The following is a 7125-nucleotide window of genomic DNA, read 5'->3' on the forward strand; positions in this document are numbered from 1 at the left end:
GAAGTCTGTGCTTCCAGAAACGCGGGCGCTGCACCAACTTCAAGAAGCGCGAGGTTTGCGGTGCCACACGGGTGATATTTTACTTGGTAAGCAGCCTTTGCAAGCAGCCAGAGCAGGGAGTGAGGAGGTGAGGAGGGGAAACCCGTTGAGGACTCTGGAGTATTAGTGCTTGGCAAAGTTACCCTCACGCTGAGCCTTAGTGAGGGGCTTGGGGTGCATAAATGGGAGTTTGTGCAGAGTCGTCAGGTATTTGGCAGCTGAGCCCCTCCGTGCTGGAGGAAGCAAAGCTCTAGTTGGCAGGTCTCTCGCTGTTAGAGCCGTAGGTGTGTGGTTTTGTTCCTCCATCAGAGCAGCCTGGGTCCAAGGGAATCCACACTGGGAAACGTCTGGCACGAAGGAAGCGTCTTACCTAAATGGTTTTCCTGAACCTTGAAAAAGGGACATCCTCTGCTGGGGCTCTCCCCTCCCCTTCCTGTGGTCGCCTCTGCCCAGCAAAGGGCAGTGGCAGTGCCAAAGGAGGGAGTTGGAACCGTCCCTAGAACAGGGCAATTTCACTGAAACTGGAGATGGCCTGGGTGACCTAATAAATCTGCTTCCTGGCTGCCCGGACAATGCCGGATTGTTCAGCGGGGCTCTTTGACCAGTCTAGTTTTCAATGGCTTAAGTGTTTTATTTTGCTACTTCCCTTGGAAGGTTAGTTGGGATCCCATTAGGCTGCGCCGATAAAACCTAGCTGGGTGTACGCGTTGGCCTTTGCCCCCTCCCTTTTTGCTCAGTGTAGCTGTCTCATCCTCTCTGTGTGCAGTTCCCTCTTTGAAGCCTACACCCTCTGCCTACCTCTAGGCGATCCTTTTCCCTCCCTGACACCTTGGCTCTCCCTCTCTTGGCTGGAGGAGAGGAAGCCTGAGGAAGGAGGATGCTGCGCCTTGCTTTGCACCCTCACCCAAGGCTCCTCAAAGCCACCTTCAGCGGCTTTGCACCACGCGGAGCTCTTCCAGGAGCACAAAACCCAGCAGCGAAAGCAGGGAGCCCTCGCTAGAGCCTTGTGCTGGGGGTCTCTGACAGGAAGAGCTCTCCATGCCCCCCAGCAGCGGGTTGCGGGGCCAGGGCAGATGCTCCGGGTGGGTCTGCCCGTGGAGCAGGCAGCCCCTTTGATATGTGAGCTGCTTGCTTAGGAGCCGGGCGCCTGCCAAGAGCCGGGCCACAGCAGCCAACTGTTGGTAGTTGCCTCACCTGAACTAATTACCCCCACCCCCCCACCTGGAAAGTACAGTTGATACTAATCATAGGTGCTGAGCCAAGCCTGTCCTCAGGGGACCAGCGAGCTGCGGAGAGGCTTTCACACAAACACGACTTGGAGCCGTGCCTCCCCTCGGTGCCAGCGAGCTTCTGGGAGGAGAGCCCTCAGCCCTGGGGGCCTGGTTCCCGACCAGCTCTCCCGCTGGAGAAGCGCTGGGGGTGCGGTAGGTGAGCGGGGTTTGCAGGATGGGGTAGAAACGTGGCTCTGCTGGCGCTTTGCGTGGCCGCATCCTCGTCCTGCTTGAACCCCTTGGTGCGGGGATGGAACCGAGGTGGCTGCGACCAGGGGTCTGTTCCCCAAAATGTCCCCTGTATGATGTGGTTTGCTCAGAGGAAGGCTTGGTTTTCCTTAAAATGAAGTGTCACCGCAGTAGGGCTTAGGGTTATTGGGGTGAGGGTGGTGCCTGGTTCCCAGCTTGGCCTCCTGTGCTTCTCCTCACCCCTCTGTGCATGCCAGGAGGCAGCAGTGTCTGGATGCGTATCCAGAAATCCAGTATGGAAAAGGCTCATCTAAAGCCTCAGCGCATTCATCGCTCGGCAAAGAAGCGGACAAAGGGCCCATCCAGGCCTGACTGCCAGCGCCAGCCATCCCAGACGGGTATGAGATTGAGTGGGGCACAGTGACGGGACCGCTCCTCATTGTCTCGGCGCTTTCTTCCACAGCCTGTGTGGAAGGGGACGAGTCTGAGCTCTGGGCATCCTCATTAAAAGCTGCCCTACCCCACACGCCACCCGAAGAGGATGAGTGGTTCTCACTTTTCCACGTGTCTCCTTTCCCTTGTGTATTTGCTGGACGGGCTGAATCACCCGCCTGGGCCTCCCGCGTGCTCGCTGAGCCTCTCGCATGCTCCTGGATCATTTAGGGCTCCGCACACAATTCTGGCATGAGACTGACATAGCACAGACCACACAAGGACAGCAGAGGAAGTTGGGTCAAATGCCACATGGCCTGATTCGAGCGAGGCTAATTGTGTAATTAAGACACTGGAACAGGAGCCCGAGCACTCGAGCGCTGCTCCTGGTTTCTCCAGGAGCCCCCAGTGGGACGCGGAGCCTTCGGCTTGGCTGGGCACTGCTTTGTCCAGAGGGGTGGTGACTTTCAAAGCCTGACAGGCAAACGGAGCTGCCCTGGGTGCCCTGCCCTCAGCATGGTGATTCAGGTGGGCGATGTGTTTGTAAAACAGCTCCAGGTGCTATTTCTGTTGCGTTTGGAGCAGGCACTGGGATAAAGCTGTGAAGGAAATGTGCTGCCTGGCCTTTATTTGCTACCTTTAGGTTAAGAGTGAGGTGATATTTTTTGGGGGGAGGGAGTAGAAAGGGGGGATTTTTTCCTCTGTTATTTGAATAATGAAGTTTCACCTCGGGAATTGCATCTGTGCTGCTTTGAGATTTAGGATTTGACATATATTCAGCTTCAGAAAATCGGCGTTTGATCTCCATGTGCTACTTCACTCTGCATAGATTCATATCCACCAAAACCGTCACCTCTCCACCTAGCTCACGTAGCTCTTGGGTGCCACTCGTAGCCATCAAGATGCGCACTTTCACCAAGCTTTTACCCATCAGGGCAGGAAGAAGTTTCCAGGTACAGGGAGCTGTGAGACAACAATTCCCCATGGACAGGGGAAGTATTGCCCGACCTTCTCGGGGGAGGCTGGGGAAGTGGAGGCACGGCCTGAACGAGGGCTGGTGCTGGGAGGGCAGTGGGGCCGGAGCAGGAAATTTGGCTGTGCCATGGGGCAGAGAAGTGTCCAGGGACAAGCAGCAGCGACTCGGGGAACTGGAGCAGGCAGAGCCCAGCAGCTGCATCCCCACAGAGATCTGCTGCCTCGGCTCGCCAGGCGTGGAGGAACTCCCCGGCGTGCCAAGGAGCCTTCCAGGAAGATAAGGCATGCTCCAGCACCGTGCGTGTCCCACACCCGGGCTCCACGTGGCAGCTCTTCACCTCCACCCCTTGTCCCTGTGCTGGCTGCCGCAAGGCTGAAGGTCCCCCTGCACCCAGCTGCGGCTCTCCTGCTTCCCCTGTTTACAGACCTTCCAGCTGTGTGCCGCGCTTGGCTGGGATCCCTGTGACATGGGAACACAAATATCTCCTGTCACCGCCTTGCACGTGTGGCTGGGGTTCCCAGGTGAACTCGGTTTGCCCGTGCTGAGGAGGATTGAGGGGCTGAGGGTCCTGGGCTGGTGGCTCCTGAAGCTGGTGGGGATCCAGGGGGCAGGATCCCACGTTCTTCCCACCTCCCGATGGACAGGAGAAGGGAGGCAGAGGTGCTGGAGGAAAGCTTTCTGCAACAAACCAGAGCTCTGCCAGCCCCGGGGTGTTCCTCTGGGGTCGACCTGCTCGGGTGCAGCCCTCGCCCATGCCCTTTGCAGGAGCTGGCCGTGGAGATCCTTGCGTGAGCCGTGCGGCCGGCGGCCCCGTGCCATGCCGCTGACGCAGCCTCCTGCTCGCAGAGATGTGGAGTCATCTCGGATGGGTCCGCGCAGGGGAGGAGTTCCCATGGTGACAGACAGCCATTCGCCCCGGCGGGGCAGGGCGGATGTTTTGTCCTCTCTCTTCTTTTCTTCTGCAGTCGGGCACCCAGCCAAAGAGCCCAAGGAGCAATGGCACAGCCTCTCGGGGGAGAGCGCCGAGGACAAGTCTGGTCTCGTGAGCGGCACAGAGCCCTCCGGGAGCAGTCCCCCTGTGCCCGGGCGGCGGCTCCCGTCCTTCCCTCAGCCCCCATCCTCTGACCATGGGGCTGCTTTGCTAGCCCCAGCAGGGCCACGGCCAAACCCGCACCATCCTTCCCTCAGCACGGCGTCTGCAGCAGGTGGGCTTGCTGCTGGGGGCCCAGTGCCGGTAACTGGTGTGACTGGGAAGGCATGATGGCACCGTGCAGGTGAAGGAGCTTGGTGAAAGTGCCTTCACCCAAGGCGTGCTTAGAGATGTCTCCTTCACAAAAGTCCCTGCCCTCGGCTCTCCAGTGGTGTGAGCCCCTCTTTGTGCCCCTCTCCACCCAAAAACATGCCCACGGCTGCCCACCGGGCTGTGGTGTCCCCCCTTCACGTCTCCCACCAGTGATGCTGCACAGGGGGGGCCTTGTGCAAGGAGCAGCCAAGCCCCGGGCAGAGCAGGACGGGGGCTCTTTTATGAGCACTGCCAGAAATCTGGATTTTAGAGGGGCGTGGGGTGTTGCTGCAGATTGTGAAACACTTTAATCGAGGCAGAGAGGAAGCGTTGAGCAACCACCCCGTCCTCCCAGCGCTTAGATCTGCATCCCAGACTGGAAAGCGGGGAAATTAGAGCGGGATTGTCCCAGAGGGAAGGAGATGCAGGAGAGCAGCTTTTGGACGAGCTCCTGTGCATTTCCAGAGCAGGTCCCCAGCAGTAAGCACTTTAGGTCTCTGCTGTTGTTTGAAGGAAGGACAAACACTGGGAGCCCCATAAAACCGGGCAGCCCCTCCTCGAGGCGCTGCTGCTCAGCTGGCAGCACTGGGCCACTTTCCCATTTCTCATCTCCCTGCCCAGCGAGCAGCCGTGTGGCTGGGGTCCTCTCCTCCCTCCCAGGTCTGTGGGGTCCTACAGCCACCCTTGGGGTGGGGAGAGCTGTTTTCTGGGCCCTGATGGGGCAGAATACCTGGGCACCGGCTCCTCCATGCTTGGAGGGATGGAGCAGAGATGGTCACACAGCGCTCACCCACCTCTAACAGGACCTGGGGGTGCTGCAGGAGCCCCAGCCTGGCTCCGTGCAGCCCGCAGCAGTGCCACCCTCGTGCCCTGCATCCCACAGACTTTTGACAGTGCCCCGGGGCCCCTTTGGCACGGGGCAGGGCGGTGCTGGCGTGCGCGGGGAGCCGGGTGCCGGCGGGCACGGCCTGTCCCAGCCGCCCGGCGTGTCGAGTCACGCTCAGCGCATCGCGGCCGCGCTCCTGCGTGCCCTACGTGTGCCGGGGGCTGGCGGCTCGCCCCCCGCTCCCCTTCTCCTTCTGCAGGCAGCTGGGGGAACAAAATGCTCTGCTCTGCCCTGCCAGCTCCAGCACCACCGATGGGTCCCCATGTCCCTTATCGTGCAGGAAATCAGCCCAGCGGGTGCTTGCAAGCACCCAGCGAGGGCTTGGCAGTCCCAGCTGCACTGGGGTGCCCCCAGGGCAGGCAATTTGCTGCCACGGAGAAGGCTGAGGTTTGGTTTTGGGGCTGCACGGAGCCAGGTGTGCCAGGCGGGCTGGGGATGTGCTCCCCACGGCGCTGGCAGCACGGGGAAAGGCAGCACCGGCTCCATGCAGGGGTGCTGGGGGAGCTTTGTGCACCCAGTCCCTGCAGTCCCCCCCCTGCCCCACATCCCCATCCCCGTCAGCAGGTCTCATTGCTTTGCAGAGCCCGTTCCCCGCTGCGGGTGGGGGCTGCGGGGCCGGGAGCAGCCTGTGCCCCAGGCTGGATTCCTCTGGGATGAGCCAGGCTGTGTGGGTGGTCGCTCCCTGCAGCCTGGGCACGTCCCCTCCTGGGACCCTTCAGCCCCTGACTGTGCCCCCCAAGGATCCCAGCCACCTCTCCGGGCATCCTCAGAGCTGCCAGCACGCCCCTGAGACCCCCTGTGGGAAGCAGCTGGTGACACAGGCTGTGACACTGGGACCCTGCAGCCAGCTGGAGGTCGCCAGCTCCCACTGCTGCTGCCCCCACTGCCCCTTTTCCCTCCCCAGCACGTTGCAAACACCTCGCTTCCCCTCCCTCGCTGTCCCCGAGAGCCAGCACAGCCCACGCCTCTGCGGTCAGCCCGACCCGGGGCTGCTTCATCCCTCCTGACTCAGCCATGGGGGGGGTCCCGGCCCCACGCTGTCACCGTGTCCACGTCGTCGGCGGGGCTGGCCGGGGTCCAGCGCAGCTCCGTGAGAGGCTGGTGTGCGGCAGCATCTGGGCTGCAGCCTCCAGACACAACAGTTTACGGGCAGGGACACACACACGGCCCGAAACGGGGACCTAAATAGGGCCACGGCCCCGTCGCCCTTCACCCACATCCCGGTGCTGCCCCCGGGGTGCCGGTGACCCCACAGCCAGGCGCATCCCTCGTCCCGCAGCCGCCGGGCAGGGAGGGGGCTCTCCGTCTGCCCCATGAGCAGCAACCCCAGAGATGCTCCCCAGGGTGTGGAAGAGCTGTGCCCGGGTTTCTAGAGGGGCTGGTGCTGGGAGACATTCCTGGAGCCTGTCCCAACCAGCCCCGCCGCGGGCGCCTTCCCCTGAGGCCCGGCCAGCTCCTCCTCCCCGCGCTGCTTCCCGGCCCCACAGCCCCCTGCTTTAGGGCCGCAGCTCTCCCAGCCCCGTGCACCCAGCTTGGGTGCTGGTAGCCGAGCCCCGAAGAGCTGCAGCCCCCGTTCAGCCTCATCCCGGTGCTGAAAGCCCCAAATCTTGCAGCGTGTGTGGATGGGGTGGGCAGAGGGGCGCAGCTGGCTCGGCCCCATCCAGCTGCGCCGCGTGAGTCACTGATCCTGTAGGGTTGCAGCTTCACCTGGGGCTGCAGGGAACAGAGCTGCTCTGCTTTCCCACCATGCTGCTCCCAGCCTGGAGCCCAGCAGGCATGGGGCGAGGGGCTGGGATTAGAAATAGGGTTGGAATTAGGGTTAACCTTGCACATTTTGATTGCGGAGGGGGATCCACGTGCTCCCCTTTGGGGCCAGCCCAGCTGGGATTTGGGGAACCCCGAGCGTGGGCTGCAGGAGCAAGCGCTGGCTGCAAGCCCTGAGGTTTGGGAAAGGACCAGCAGCCTTTTAGGATGATCCCAGCGGGGCTGCGAGGCACAGGCCAGGCCGGGGGCTGCGGGGACAAAGCCTGGAAGGAGGCACTGGTGCCGG

This window comes from Aythya fuligula, chromosome 10 (genome assembly GCF_009819795.1).
Source record: "Aythya fuligula isolate bAytFul2 chromosome 10, bAytFul2.pri, whole genome shotgun sequence".
NCBI lineage: Eukaryota > Metazoa > Chordata > Aves > Anseriformes > Anatidae > Aythya > Aythya fuligula.